This window comes from Papio anubis, chromosome 6 (assembly GCF_008728515.1).
Source record: "Papio anubis isolate 15944 chromosome 6, Panubis1.0, whole genome shotgun sequence".
Lineage (NCBI taxonomy): Eukaryota > Metazoa > Chordata > Mammalia > Primates > Cercopithecidae > Papio > Papio anubis.
In genome coordinates, this window is record NC_044981.1 from 133,277,712 (window position 1) to 133,294,034 (window position 16,323).

A 16,323-nucleotide genomic window follows, 5' to 3' on the forward strand; every position below is an offset into this window, starting at 1 on the left:
TGCTATTTCCTGAATAAGCAAATTATCTTACATCTGTTTTTCAACAAGGGGATGGGATTTTAATACTAGTGCAGAGATGGTGTTGAAACTGCAGGCCCTATATATGACAAAGTATCAGACCTGGGCTGTATTCATAAAGATAAACAGAAAAGTGCTCCATGGAGATGCCTTCGTAAGCCAGGGCACATGAAAGACTGTCATCGTAATTAGCATACAATCAAAAATTACAAAACACCAAGGCACTCTACCACCCTGTGATTGTTTGCCTCTATAACGATCGGAAGCATTCCAATGACTGGAATTATAGATAATAGAGCAACTTAGCGTAAATTAAAATATCAGAATCTTTAAAATGTTCAGATACTTATGAAGAAAAAACTGAATAATAGATATTATTTTTTGAAAATTATAGGAAGGCATGAAAAAGAAAAACAGATTTCAGAGATAAAAAAAGTCATTGAAATGAAAAAGTCAATAGATGGGCTAAATGGCAGACTAACTTCATTTAAAAGAGAATTAATGAAATGCAAAATAGAATTGAAGAAGCAAGAATACAGCAGAAAGAAAGAAAGAAAGAAAGAAAAAAGAAAGAAAGAAAGAAAGAAAGAAAGAAAGAAAGAAAGAAAGAAAGAAAGAAAGAAAGAGGAAATACACAGAGACTGATTTACCAAATTTATAATGAAGTAATGGTGCTTAAGCTCTAGGCCCCTCAATTGCATAGACCCTTCAGCTTATGTTCCTCCTTAGCAGTGTGTTTATATTGTTATATGTTGCTAAAAAAATTTGCAAAGTGAGATTTTTAACTGCAATTGATGAAGACTGCAGAATTTTTTCATTCCACTTGGCTTCTGTCATACTTTTTGTATGTTAGATAACATTGAAGAGTCCATGCACATTTTTTGACCAATGATGACTTGTGGCACTAAAACAGCTGTCAATAATAACCAAGCTAGAGGAGAGATTAAATATTTTTCATTCCCTCAATTGAAAAATATATTACATAATTATTGTCACAGAAAAATATGCACCCAAAGATGGAGAACAATAAATAATTATGGAGGTATTCTAGTAGTTAATATACATATTACAATATTTTTCTGGAGTTTATTATGTTTGTAGAATTTGTTTGTTTTGTTTCAATGTCTAATTTATGTGATTTACTTTTCTTATTCTAAAGAAATATGTACTTCATATCTAATTTTCTACTTGTACTTTTGTGTTCTTTCCCAGATTTTTTCTGGGAGTCTAAGTTTAAAGACTCCCAGATTGTCTAAACTGCAGGTCCCAAAAAACCTGGATCTGTCTCGGAAAGTATGAAAGACAGGTTGACACATGGAAGATAAAATGAGAAGCTCCAATTTAAGTTAACTAAGATTCAAATGACAAAAAAAAAATTTGGAAGAGACAATATTTAAAGAGATATGTTAGAAAATTTTCTCAAATTGCAAGACTTAAATCTTAAATGGAAAAATGTACGTTAAGTTCTGAATAGTGCAAAACCAAAATCTTCACCTAAATACATCGTAATGAAATTGCAGATTATCATAAACAAAGAGAAACTCTTAAAAACTACCATAGAAAAGAAAGTACCTATAAAGACACTAATCAAAATAAAAGTAGATTTTTTATTAGCATTGATTGATGTAGAAAGACAATGTAATCGTATCATCAAATGCTGAGGGAAAATGTCCACCTAGAATTTTATACCCAAAACAATCACTCAAGATTAAGAGCTGAACAAACATATTTTCTGACACTTACAAACCAAGAAGTTCACCCTCACTAAATGAGTTATTTATCTAATTCCTGAGCAAAAAACAAACAAACAAATAAGCCAGATGGAGGGCGTGGAATTCAAGAAAGGATAGTAAGCAAAAAAAAGGTGTTAAACCAATATAGGTATTGTCCACAAAAACAAGCAAACAAACAAAACCCAAAAACAAAAACAAAAAACCCCCAGCGACAACCAATTATGGTGAGTTTAATACAACTAAAACACTAAACAGAAATAACATAAGATTTGACTCTCCCTGTGTCCTGAAACACTCTCCTCTCTTAGCTTTCTTGACATCACATTTTCCTAAAATCTCATTGCTCCTTCTCATTCTCCTTCATTGACATCACCTTCAAGTTCAACCTCTGAATGTGGTAGTTCTGTTACTGGTAGAAGGTGTCCAGGTTCTTGGTGTTTTGAACAAAGAATTGGACAAAATGCACAAAGCAACATAAGAAAAGCACAGATTTATTGAAATAAAGTATATTCCACAGAATGGGAGTGGGCTTGAGCAAGCACCTCAAAAGAGCCTGTTACAGAATTTTCTGGGGTTTAAATACCCTCTAGAAGTTTCCCATTGGTTACTTGGTTTACACCCTATGTAAATGAAGTAGTGGCCTGCAACCAGTCTGATTGGTTGCAGAAGGTGACCAAATCAGAGGCTGAAGTGAAGTTATAAAGTTACACATGAAGACTTGGCCTATGACCAGTCTGATTGGTTGCAGGAAGGGACCAATCAGAGGTAGTTTCATTTTTCATCTGCAAGGCAGAAAAAAGGTGGTGGGGGGGAGTTGCAAAGGGAGTAAGCTTTGATTCTTTTGTTACTTGGGTGTGCAGAGGTGGGGTTTTCCTTTTGATTCAGTTCTAGGTAGTCAGTGTGAATCAGCCTGGGTTCCCTGCCTCCAGACCCTATTCTCCTGCCACAGTTTCTCATACCTGGTCCTGGAACCCTCTATTTTTCTCTCTCTCCCTAGAAGGTTAATATGGTTTGGCTCTGTGTCCCCACCCAAATCTCATCTTGAATTGTAATAATCCCCACGTGTCATGGGCGGCACTAGGTAAAGGTAATTGGATCATGGGGGCAGTTTCCCCCATGCTGTTTTCGTGATAATGAGTGAGTCTTGTTTGAATCTGATGGTTTTATAAGCGTCTGGCATTTGCCCTGCTTGCACTCATTCTCTCTCCTGCAGCCCTGTGAAGAGGTGCCTTCTGCCATGATTGTAAGTTTCCTGAGGCCTCCTCAGTCATAAGAAACTGAGTCAATTAAACCTCTTTCATTTATAAATTACCCAGTCTCAGTTATTTCTTCGTAGCAGCATGAGAATGGACTAATACAGAGGTGTTACTAATTGCCATGAATTTTTGACCCCTTGCCTTCAAAATTCATATCTCTTGCTCAGGCCTATCCTTTGAGTGTCAGATCCATACATCTGACTGCCTACCTGACATATTCGACATGATACTTCACATCACAAATTCAAGATGTTTAAAAAGAATCTAGTTATTTCCCTCACCCATTGTAGACATCGTTAGTCACCTATGCAGCTCTGTTTATCCTGTATTTCTGGTTGGCAGAGTCCTGATTTTATTTTAATAGACCATTTTAAAAAAGTAATTGTAGGGACTGGGCGTGGTGGCTCATACTTGTAATCTCAGCACTTTGGCACACCAAGGTGGATGGATCACTTGAGGACAGGAGTTCAAGACCAGCCTGGCCAACATGGTGGAACTCTGTCTCTACAAAAAGTACAAAAATTAGTCAGGTGTGGTGGCACACACCTGTAGTCCCAACCACTAGGAAGGCTGAGGCATGAGAATCACTTGAACCTGGGAGGCAGAGGTTGCAGTGAGCCAAGATTGCATGACTGCACTCCAGCATGGGTGACAGAGTGAGACTCTGTCTCAGAAAAAATTGTAGGTTTACAGACAAATTGAGCAGAAGCCATAAACTCCTTTCCACTGCGAACCCCTACAGGGTTTCCTCTATTACAGTATTAACTTACATTAGCGCAGTACATTTATAACAACTGATGAACCAATATTGATAAATTATGATTAACCAAAGTTCATAGTTTACATTAAGTTTCACTGTTTGTGTTGTACAGAGTGGGTGTTGACCAATGCATAATATCATGTATCCACCATGACAGTATCATGCAGAATAGTTTCACTGCCCTAAAAATCCTCTGTGCTCTGCCTACTCATTTCTCCCCCTTTCTCCCCTCTGGCCCCTTGGAAACCACTGTTCCTTTTACTGTCTTTATAGCTTTGCCCTTTTCCAGAATGTCATATGGTTAAAATCATACAGTATGTTGTCTTTTCAGAATGGCTTCTTTCACTTCGAAGCCTGTATCACATTTTAAGTTAGATAGTTAAAAAGAGGAGAAATGTACGTTTAGGTTTCCTCCATGTATTCTCATTACATGATAGCTTATTTCTTTTTATCACTGAATAATATTGCATTATACGGATATGCCACTGTTTGTTTATCCATTCACCTATTGAAGGACATCTTGGATGCTCTCAATTTTTGGCAATTATTAATAATACTGCTATAAACATCTGTGTGCAGGTTTTTGAGTGGGCATACATTTTCAATACATTAGGGTAAATACCTAAATCCTGATTTTATCTTATTATTTGCAATTTCCTAACATATTTTGGGAAGAGAATTCTATCTTTAGTTTGGGAAAAATATCCTTATTGATACTAGAAAATATGAAGATCTCCTTTTTCCTGCATACTGTTGGTTGGGGGCAGTTATATTCTGCCGATAAGAACTGAGTACAGACTTCTGTAAAACTTTTAGAAAATCTTTCTTCACTTGTAGGAAGCATAGAGTGGTCAAGATGGCCACTTCTGTCTAAAAATGTACTGATACTGGAAACTGTTGCGGCTGTTGTGCCTGAGGATAGACCCATAAGGAACAGGGCAGAGTTAAGAGAACCACAGAGCAGCGGACTCAGAACCCTAAAGTCCAGGACTTGGATCCTGCCCTACTGTGTACCTCTTAGTTATGTTAGATGACACATTTTCATAAGATTTAAAGCCCATTAAGCCTGGATTTTCTGTAGACAAAGCATCCTATAGTTACTCTCCTCTCATCTCCCTAGTTTTCCTTAGTCTTATAAATAATATCGTCATCATCTGCATGATCTTTCAAGTCCCGAAATCTAAAAGTTGTCCTTGAAATCTTCCTTGCCTATTCCTCAGATACCTCTCCTGCACCCAATCCATCTTAAGTCTAGCTCTGTCTTCAAATATTCTTTAATGTATCCTTTTCTCTATGTTTCTGCAAACACACCGTAGTCCAGGCCACTATCACCTTTTTGCCACAATTACTTTGGGGGTCTTTCTGCTTTTGCTCTCGTGCCCTTCCAATCCTGTATTCAGGTAGCAGCAAAAGAAACTGAATCAGGCCCTGTGATTAAAGCTTTTCAGTGGCTTCTCACTACTCTTAAAACCAATACTCAAATTCATCCCCATAACGCATAAAACCCTGCATGATGTGGTCCTGAACCTCTGTCCAACTCAGTTCATGCCATCCTTCCACTGGCTTGTTAACCTCTGGCCACACTGATCTTCTTCCGCTTCCTAGAAGACATCTATCCTGTCCCAGCTTGGAGTCTCTGTGTTCTAATTCTGCTCAAACTGCCTACTGAGGGGTGACACCCTGCCTTGCCCAAACGCATGAACATGCTTTTCAGATACTTGGCTTCTTCTCATTTTAGGTATCACCCAAATGATGTCTAAAATGAGATACTATTTAGGTATCACCTAAAATGAGAAAAGGCTTTCCTGAGCATACATTCTAAAGTTGGTTTCCCCATTTCTCTCTGTTTTAGTCCCTTGTTTCCTTTATAGTACTCCCAACAAAGTTTTATTTTATTTACTGCTCGACTTACCTGCCTATCCCAGAGGAAGAGAAGAGACAAGGGATTCTGTCTTAATTATTCAACATTGTGTCTCCAGCACCTAATCAGTGCATTACATATAGGAGGCTCTCAAACTTAGGTGCCAGATGAAAGATGAGAGATAACTTTTCTTGTTCTCATTTTTCATAGCCATGTCTATTGATCTCAATCAGGCATTCACCAAGATTAGATTTTTTTTTTTTTTAAAACAAGAGAGTGACATAATGGAAAGGCAAAGAAAAAGGGAGAAGACAGAGGAAAAGCAAGAGGCATTTTATAATTTATCAAGCTACTAATATTAATAACCTTGTTTTAGAATTAATTGAAAAATCGTTTCTGAGAATCCTGTTTGATCTAGAAAGCATAAATAAAGGTCATTATTTGAGTTTTACATTTTTATTCCACTTGAGTGGGAAAGCAATCTAGTTTAGTTCAGGAGAGATGACAGTGGATCCAGCCGTCACATCCCACTTGGATGTGTTTATAAAGTGTTTGCAGATCATGAGAAGGAGGTCGCTGGGGTTGCCATTCACTCCTCAGAGAAGTTTTTGTTTAATGTTTGTCTTATTGCCATGAGGAGAAGTAGCTTTATTAATCTTTCAGAACTACATTAGATTGAATCAATTATAGACTTTCCATTAAGAAAATTAGATATTTTTTTCATATTTGCACTATGTGGACTGCAATAGACACACAAACCAAATATTCTGAGTAAACACTAAGCCTTTAAATTATGGAGCAATTTATATCGATTTATCAGGCAGATGGGGTTGTTTAGAAGCAGGGGAAGAAAGAAGAAAGATTTTAAAAACTCATTATCATTTAATCAATGACTAATATTTTTTAGTTGTGGTGATAAAGCTTTCACTTCAAAACCACACTTAGTCGAGAAATTCATTTATTGTCTGTCTTTTTGGAAGAATTTGAAGAGACACCACATAATTCTTACTACCTCTTTAGGGATATCAAAAAAGCTCTACTTTCAACATGTCAGTTCATTTTTTCTTCAATGACTGTTTCTGTTGTTACATATTTTATTTAAAAAACGATTCTTTCATTCATTCATCAGATCACGTTCTGTTGTTCAGGTTTCAGATTTCCCTATTTGGATTACCTTCCCTTCTTCTTCCTAAATCTCTTAACGACCAAGTTCAAGTTTCCCTGGGCACTCAAACCCTCACCTGACAGCCCCACAGAATTCCTTCTCCCCTGAACTTCTATGCATCCTGAATTTAGCTCTGACTTTGTCTTGGTTTGTTTTACTGCTAATCCTATAGTCAAACAGTTTTTGGATTTCGGTGTAGCCAATCTCCTCCTCTCTAGGATCACCTCACCTCTCAGCCACTTGAGAGTGGTTATTCGCACCACCTGATCCTGCAATAGCACTTGGTTCACAAGAGGTCAACACTTGATTCATGTCCAGCCAGTCATGCTTCCTTCTTAGGGAATTTAAAATTTGAATAAAGAGCAGCTGGTTCTTCTCCATAGGCCCCTTGAAAATAACTGTTAGAATCAGAGGTTGTCTATTTCCATGAAGCCAAAGCCGGGCATCCCATCTGGAGAGAGAGAAGACTGAAGCAGAAACACAGTGGGAAGGAAGCAAAGATGGAGGCAGAATAGCTGCCACGAGCCCTGATAGTTTCAGTCCTTGATTGCATGTCCTTACGATCTCAGGCTTCTCTGTTTTTCCTTTGGGTTCCACGAAAAATCCTGATATTTTGATAATACACACACTTGTGTTGCTTTGGCTGGTTTGAAGATTTTGCTTACAAACTAAAGAACTGTGGACAAGATATACTTCTTGTCTCAAGAGTGCCTGTATGTTTTAGGATTTAACTGAACGTATGTGGAAAGAAAGGTCAGGAACGTCGTTTACCTCTCTTCTCAATGAGAACAGCACTGGGCTCCCAATCACTACTTAACCTGTATCCTGCAAGTTCTAGTGTTTAAAATAATTGAAATGTTAGAAAAGTAATATAAGATTTTACTTTTGGAACGTATTGAACCTAATGAGAATGTTTTAAATTTAAAATGTATGGTTTCAGGACCTTCTGGCTTGGTGACTTAGGGCAAGTCACTTAATTGTTTTAAGCCTCTATTTTTTCATATCTAAAATGGGGATGACAACAGTGCTGTCACAAAGGACTGTTGAGGGCATTTACTAGGAAACTGTGTCTGTTAAGCAGAGTACAGGGTCTGGCACATGGCTCGCAAATCTATCCATTAGAACCGAATATTGCAGATGAGAGGAAACTCCAATATTGGCTTTAACAACAAAGTAACTATTCTAGTGCACATAGGTGAAAAGGGCAGAGTTATGACAGGGTTCAGATGAGGTCTTACCGGAGATGTAGTTTCTCCATTCTGCCTTTTGCAATGTCATCTTCATCCTCAGGATGCATCCCTTGGTCGCTTGGCAGATCTGGGCTGTCCCTACTTAGTAGCAAATCAGATACAACAGTTGCAACTATCACACCCTTATGCACACTACGCTTTAGCTCAGGAGAGGGGTGCATCATTTCAAATAAGCCTTACTAAAAACTCACTGGCTCTGATTAGATTCCTTATCATCTCAAGCATTGTAGGCAGGAAGCGGAATGGAATTCACTTATTGAATGGGTAGCACCCAGTTCTGGCATAGGGATGGTGAAAGGAATACGTCCCTAAGAAAATGTAAGGAACTCTTTCCGGAAGTAAAGAGAATAGATTTCAGGCAGTTGTCTTCTGCAGTGCAATACATTCAATAAATGTACCTTTCTTTTACCTTAAAAAGGATTTTTTTAAGAACCCATACAAAATAGTATATTATTTTATCCAGTATTATAATTATGCATGAGCTACTACAATTGCTGCACACATTTTTGTTAGTTTATGTCTGAATTGATTTTTACAAATGGATCTTAAGAAATGGTTTATTCTTAACCTAAAGTCTGATCTGAACAAATCTTTCTTTGTATTTTATTTGCCTTTTAAAAAATTCTTTTATGGGGGCTCTACTCTTCAGAGTCTGCTGAGGAAATGAGATTTTGGCAATGTTTTAATTCAAAAAGAGAAATCCTAGTTTTACTGTGCTGGATCTGGTTGTCTTTAGTTTCCATTATATTCCTGTTACATTATTCCTTCAATAACTTTGTTCTCCCATGACTCTTCTTTATTGTTACCACATTTTTTCTGTTCTTTTCAGTGACAAGTTTTCGGATTCAACTGAAGCCCTTGCTATCCGGTAGAGTCAGAGCCATCACAATTGCGGAGTCTTCATTAAGCTACAGTTTTTAATGGAACACCCCAGTGAGGTTTGAGAGTACAGCTTGACGGTCTATATTACATTACTAAGCCAATTTTATTGGTTAGTATATACATTTTACAAATTTATTATTCTAATTTCCCCAAAGAAATAATTTCCTTATTGATCCCTTTCATTTTCCCCCATTTTATTTTCCCATATTTTCTGATATCCTCTACTTCAACTTTTAAAAATTATAATCCACAGAAACAAATACATTTGATATTATGACCCAGTGTGTATACTCACAGAAACATACAGAAGACAAATTTCACGAAACAATGCTTCCTCTGTACAGTGCACTTTGGTGTTGTTACTGTGTTCTATTCTATTCATTTCCTTCCATCCTACTCTGTTATAAAAGTTGCTCTTTTACAAACCTGTAATTTGATCTTATGACCCACTGACATGTCTCAACATACCATTTGAAAATTATTGCTAAACTGTACTTTCTCACTAGTGATATTGTACATCTAGGGTTTATGATTGTGCTCAAGAGAATTCTTGTCTTTATAAGGCAAAAATGGCAAATATTTCTATTTCCATTTAAAAGAGCATTATACAAAATAAAAGTATTAAAAGTTTCCACTTAATAGCTGCACTGTTTAGAGCCCGCTGGAGCACATCAAGTGAGTATGCATGCCAATTAATGAAAACCAGATAAATTTTATGATTCAGTTACTCATTTTGTTAACTACCCAACACAGTGATGCTGAACACCTTGATTGTTTTGACTGTTATGAAGTAATTTCTGCACATCTGCCTCACCAGATCCATAATTTATATTCATCTGCCTCACCAGATCCATAATTTATATTCATCTGCCTCACCAGATCCATAATTTACATTTATCTCGTTATATGAGGCAGCATGATTACCACTAATACATTAAAAACCAATTTATAAAAGAAAATGAAATGTTAAATTATATTCAATTTACATTTTATTTACTGGGACTAAACTATTCATAGCAACAATGTGTTATTCTGGAGAATCGTCTACACATGGTAGTGTAAACTTTTTAATTATCATTAAGAATCAAAAAAATGAAGAGTATCTAAATAATCCAATTGATATTTTAAGGTATAAAAATGTAAGAATTACAAACATCAGATCATAAAGTTAGTTTTGGTCCATTTTTGATTCCACAACACATTGTTAAAATGTCAATGAAAATATTAATATGCATTTGGTATAAGACCAAACGAAAGAAATTTATAAATACATTTTCTTTTATTTACATATTTAAATGAAAGGGACTATCACCTTTAAAATGGGAAAAGCCTAAATCTCTCTTTCTTTCTACCGCTCCCTGCCATCCTTCTACCCTTCTGTACTCCATCTCCATCTGTTTATGTACAAAGAAGTTAATTGGCCTATTCTACACCTCTTGAAAGATGTATGAACCTTCATTTATTTATTTAAATAAGTCCTTGGTGGTTCTAACCCTGGAACACACTCTATAGAGTTGCCCATGCAAAATATAGCACAATGACTCATCAGCACCTAAAATTTGTAGCATCTGCTTGGTGAATTTTGATTTGGAACTCGTACTTGATATTGTGTTTCTTTTCTGTTCACCATGTGTTAATATGTATGGTGTATTTTCCTCCATAAACAGTTAACAGTTTCTAATGTGGATACTTCAGTTTCAGGGATGATTGCCCATCTCCCTGAGGTGCCCATCAGGGTGCTCCAGTGAATTCTGTAATGTTGCGTAGTTTGCATTTTAATTAAGTCAATCCAAAACACGTTCTCCAAATTCAGTGAAAGTCTGTTCAGATATTTCTTTTGTGATGTTAAAGTCAATAATTTTATTTAAGTTACATGTAAGATAATAGACTTTAAATATTATACAAATTAATTACATAAAGTGATCTTAAATAATATGCTGACATAATTTTTTTACTTAAAACTATTGTTTTGTCCTATGTAATTCAAAAGTAACAAAATGATTTAAAAATTCTATGTTTTTTCAATCCTTTATTATTATTCAAGAGTTTGACTTCTGTAAAGAAATATAAAAATCAGTGGTGTATTTGGCTTCAGATAATCTGTTCTTGGCTCCAACATTATTAAACAGATAAGACTGGGTGTGTACGTGTGTGTGTGTGTGTGTGTGTGTGTGTTTGTGTCTAGAAGCTGAGGCTAACAGGAGAATGTAATTGCCCATAAAAGTGAAATAAAAAGCCAAAATTCTTCTCTTAAGCCTTTTTTCCCTCCTTAGCATAAAAGTAACTTTTAAACTTACTATTTACTTCATAAGAAATGTAGCAGTGGAAACATAAGGTCGGGGTGTTGAGAAAATTCAATCACAAGTAAACACATTGTGTGAACTGGCTTTTAGTTTTCAATTAACCTGGGAAAATTCAGCTGGTTACACCTTTTCCCTTTTTCCCAGTTTTCAAAGTTAAAAAATTTATGGCTCTCAGGCAAAGATAGTGTGAACTCATGTCAAAGATTTTATTTAACTTAATCCATGAGGGAACCAATAAAATGTTAAAACTGGTATAAGAATTTGAGAAGCTACACACACATACGTGCACACACACACACACTCTCTCACACACACACATTTCATAAAAGAATATTAGGATAAGATTTCTCAGATATAAAACTGTTACCTTTAGGGTTATCTCTCCACCAGACAGAACTTATTTGCATCCCTACTAGACAAAAACCTACAAGTTAACCTTTGCCTATGTGGAGTTGTAAAACAGACCAGTTGATAGAAAGACAAGCCCAGTAAGTACTGCACTGAAAGAATATCCAGAAATTTATTTTGCCTATTTCTAAGTTCTGAATAATGTTTCTGATGCTCATACTCTTAATACTCTTAATGTGGGAGTGTGTCCATAGTCCTTCCTCTATACTCACTCCCTTAGTGATGTCGCTCAGTCTTGTGGTTATAAGTAACATCAATATTCTCATGATTCCCATATTTATATCTGTAGTTCAGATCTTTTCCTTGAACTGCAGACCCTTATGTTCAACTGCCTGTGGCATGATGCACTTAGATGACTACTGGGTAGTTTAAATTAAACATGTCTAAAACTAAATTCTGTGTTATGTTTTCCACAAAAAGCCTACTCCACTCACATCCCCCAGTAATACCTACTCTGTCCTTCCAGATGACCACAAATTATCAATACCTTATTTTGTCACACTCCATAGGCAATCCTTCAGGAAGCACTAGTCCACCTTTGATATGGTTTGGACGTTTGTCCCCTTTAAATCTCATGTTGAAATGTGATTTGCAGTGTTGAAGGTGGGGACTCATGGTAAGTGATTGGATCATGGGGGCAGATCCATCATGCATGGTTTAGCACCACCCCCTTGGTGATAAGTGAGCTCTTGCTCAGTTAGTTCATGGAGATCTGGTTGTTTAATAAGAGTCTGAGACCTCCCCCTTCTCTCTCTCTTGCCCCCATTCTCGCCATGTGATGGGCTGACTTCCTGTTGCCTTACATCGTGATTGTAAGCTTCCCGAAGCCCTTAGCAGAAGCCAAGCGGATGTTGGCACCATGCTTCTTGTGAGTCAATTAAACCTCTTTCCTTTAGCGTCAGAACTGTGAGCCAATTAAACCTCTTTCCTTTATAAATTACCCAGCCTCATATATTTCTTTATAGTGATGCAAAAATAGCCTAACCCAACCTTCAAAATAAATCAGTGTCTAATTACTTCTCACTTCTTCTACTGCTACCACCTTTTCTATCTCTAGGTATGTTCCTGCAGAAGTGTAGCGCTTCCGGGAGATAACTTTTCTAAATAAAACAGGGCCTTAATTTGTCCAAGGGTGAATGAGCAGTTCTTCAAACCTAAAGATACAAAACTAGCTCTCAAGAGAGCCCATTCTACCAAAACGTTCAAAAAGTATTAATTCTGACTTATAACTGAATGTAGCTATTTCTAATATCCCCAAGAATATATAAAACAACTTTCTTAAGTATGTTATGAATGTGCTTTTCTTATTCTCAAACTTTTTCTAATCATTACATAAGTGATAATGGTCACTGTCCAAAATAATGGATTTCTATGATATATATGTCACTCTTCAGAGAACCTGAAATGTGCTGATACTTTAAATTTTTTAAATATTATTTTTAGTGAAGAAACATTCCATATTAGTTTTCTAGAGCCACCATTACTAAGTAACACAGACTGGGTGGCATAAACAATGGAAATTTATTTTTTCACAATTCTGGAGAAGTTTGAGATCAAGGTATTGGAAAGGTCAGTTTCTTCTGGAGGCTTCTCTCTTTGGCTTGCGGATGGCAGTCTTCTCTCTTCATCTTCACGTGGTTTTCTCTCTATGCCTATCTGTGGCCTAATCTCTTCTCAAATTCTTACATCAGTCATATTGAATCGGGGCCCATCCAAGTGACCTCATTTCACCTTAATTATTCCTTTAAAGGTTCTATCTCCAAATAGAGTCACTTTTTGAAGTACTCTGGTTTAGAACATTGACACATGAATTTTGTGGGGACACAGTTCAGCCAATGACACCCTCATATCAATAATGGGCACAAACATCATGCTCACTTAGGTAACTGGCATAAAGGCTGAAGAATGAGTCTGAGCCACCACCCTGCGTGCCAAGATTCCGAAATCATGTTGGAACCTAGGGTCCAGCCCGGGGCATCGCTTCCCTCTAGGTACACTTTGGGTGTGAGGTATGTATTAATCTCAGTTGAGCAAAGGAATAAAGTGCGTATGTTTTTATATCTCTCTTAATTTAACTGAGATTAAAAGACATTAACATGAGATTAAAAAGTGGCATTAGCAGTTGAGTCACATCCTTTGCAAGTGGTAGTAAAAAAGAGTATACTCAGGGCTTGCAAAAATGGATTATGGTATTGTGTTTTGTTTTCATGTTAATCACAGATTATATTGTACACCAAATAACTCAGCAAATAATTCATATAACATCAAGAGAATTTCAATTTGTCAAAGTCCTTTTTTCCTCTGTCAGTAAGTAGGAAATCTAGAAGAGTTCTGTAGTTGGGGACAATAGGTTAAATCAGAGTAGGAGAAAATAGTGATGATTTTTTTAAAGCGCTAATTGAAGCCTTAAGTGTCTGTCAGTGTTCTGGTGCTTTGGGGCTGAAATCTGCTCTGTTCTTTAGTCGGTGGTGTTCACCATGGTAACTTCAATAAAAGTCCCCTCACAAATGTTTTTCTCCTAAAGTGCAAAGCACCTTTTTAAAGAAGAAGGCTGACAACCTGGTAGGAGTGGGTGTTTGGAAAATAAATGAAAAGTCTTCTGCTTTCTTCATAATTGCTGTGGGTGGTAGGAGGAGAGGAAATCATTGAGGGGACAAGGTTGAGTGGAGAAAATATTTTATCTGGTTTTGGGATAAGTATTAATTTGATTTTTGAGATCAGAAATTAATTAAAAATACTAGAGAAGAAACTTTTCTCTTTCATAAAATGTCCTTATTTATTATTTATTTATTTTTGAGATGGAGTCTCACTCTGATACCCAGGCTGGAGTGCAGTGGCATGATCTTGGCTCACTGCAACCTCCGCCTCTTGGGTTCAAGCAATTCTCCTGCCTCAGCCTCCCGAGTAGCTGGGACTACAGGTGCCCCACCACGCCTAGCTAATTTTTGTATTGTTAGTAGAGATGGGGTTTCACCATGTTGACCAGGCTGGTCTCGAACTCCTGACTCAGGTGATCCACCTGCTTCAGCATTTCAAAGTGCTGTGATTACAGGCATGAGCCACTGTGCCCAACCAAAATGTCCTTATTTCTGATCTTAAAATTTGGACAATTTTTGGTTATCCAAATTCATGGGTCACTCTGGAGTATGAATGTTGTATGGGATAAGTTTTGCCTAAACCTAATTCAGTGAATTCTGCTTGGATCCAGATGCAACTGTCTGGACTACACTGGGAAACTTTACTAAGGCTGGACTTTGAGCACAGCTATCAAAATATCCTTGGGTTTTCTAATTCCTCCCCATAAAATGTGGAGGTGACAGGAGCCCAGGGGTTTTCAGTCTTGGTTTCACATTTGAATCAAGTGGGGATTTTTAGAAAATGCCAATGCCTGGGCCCTACCCAGAGATTATAGTTTAATTGGGCTGGGGTGACACCCAGATGCCAATTTTGTTTTTCTTTTTCGAGACAGGGTATTGCTTTGTTGCCCAGGCTGCAGCATACTGTCACAATCACTGGCTCACTGCAGTATCAACCTGCCCTGCTCAAGTGAACCTCCCACCTCAGCTTCCCAAGTAGCCGGGACCACAGGCAAGGACCACCACTCCCAGCTAATTTTTTTTTTTTTTTTTTTTTTTTTTGTAGAGATAACGTCCCACTATGTGGTTCAGGCTGGTCTCAAACTTTTGGGCTTAAGCAATCTTCCTGCCTTGGCCTCCCAGAGTGTTGGGATTACAGGCATGAGCTACAGTGCCCAGCCCAAATGTAGATTTTTTAAGCACCCAAGGCAATTTTAATATCTAGCTAGACTTGAGAATCACTGTATTCGCTGATCTCAATTCACTTCCAATTCTATCATTCTAAGGCCTCTACCTACAAATTGACTGAAGCAGGATTTTATTCTGATAGGAGTGCCAGTTTAAGTACCTTTGCTTTCCATTTTGTTACATATCTTTCTGTGCAAGACTCAAGAAAGAAAGGCTTTAGCTTTTGATCTAAGGAACCCAACATCTTTATTCCCGTTTATCCCACTCAGTGTCCAGATTAAGCCCCCAAAGTCATGTCAGTGTTTAGTGCAGATGTATGTTTCCACTTTTAAAACACATTGGTTTTCAAAAGTTTTATTTCTTAAAGTTTGGTTAAAAGATATTCACTAGATTCAATGTTTTATATATTAAATTCACTAGATTCAATATTTGATATAAAAAGATATCTCTTTCATTTGAGACAGAGTCTTGCTCTGTTGCTCCGGCTGGAGTGCAGTGGTTTGATCACCAGCTCACTGCAGCTTTGACTTCCCAGGCTCAAGCAATCCTCCTGCATCAGCCTCCTGGAGTAGCTAGGATTATAGGTGCATGCCGCTATGCCTGGCTAATTTTTAGATTTTTGGTAGAGGCAGGGTCTCTCTATGTTGCCCAGGCTGGTCTCAAACTTCTGGGTTCCAGTGATCCTCCTGCCTCGGCCTCCCAAAGTGCTGGGTTTACAGGTGTGAGCTACTGCACCTGGCCTATATTATTTTTTTAATAGGTGTGGAAATGGTCAAGACAAAGCTAATAGTAGGGTTCTCGAATGACTATGAAACTCTTTGTTGGCATGGAGGATAATGTTTCTTTTTAGAATAGTGGTTCTTATCCTTGACAACACATTAGAGTTGACTGGGAATGTTTTTTAAAATCCTCATGCTTGACTG

At 37.2% G+C, this 16,323-nt stretch overlaps 1 long non-coding RNA gene across 3 annotated transcripts in view; it reads left to right on the plus strand.

Annotated features, from left to right (window-relative positions):
• Window positions 1-16,323, plus strand: part of LOC103884038 — a 70,639-nt gene that overhangs the window by 38,887 nt on the left and 15,429 nt on the right. For 2 of the 3 annotated variants that reach the window (XR_002521374.2, XR_002521373.2), the window contains one exon: window positions 8,873-13,645. This is a non-coding gene — a long non-coding RNA (uncharacterized LOC103884038). The remainder of the gene's footprint in view (window positions 1-8,872; window positions 13,646-16,323) is intronic. The other variant, XR_004184590.1, reaches the window with a different exon arrangement.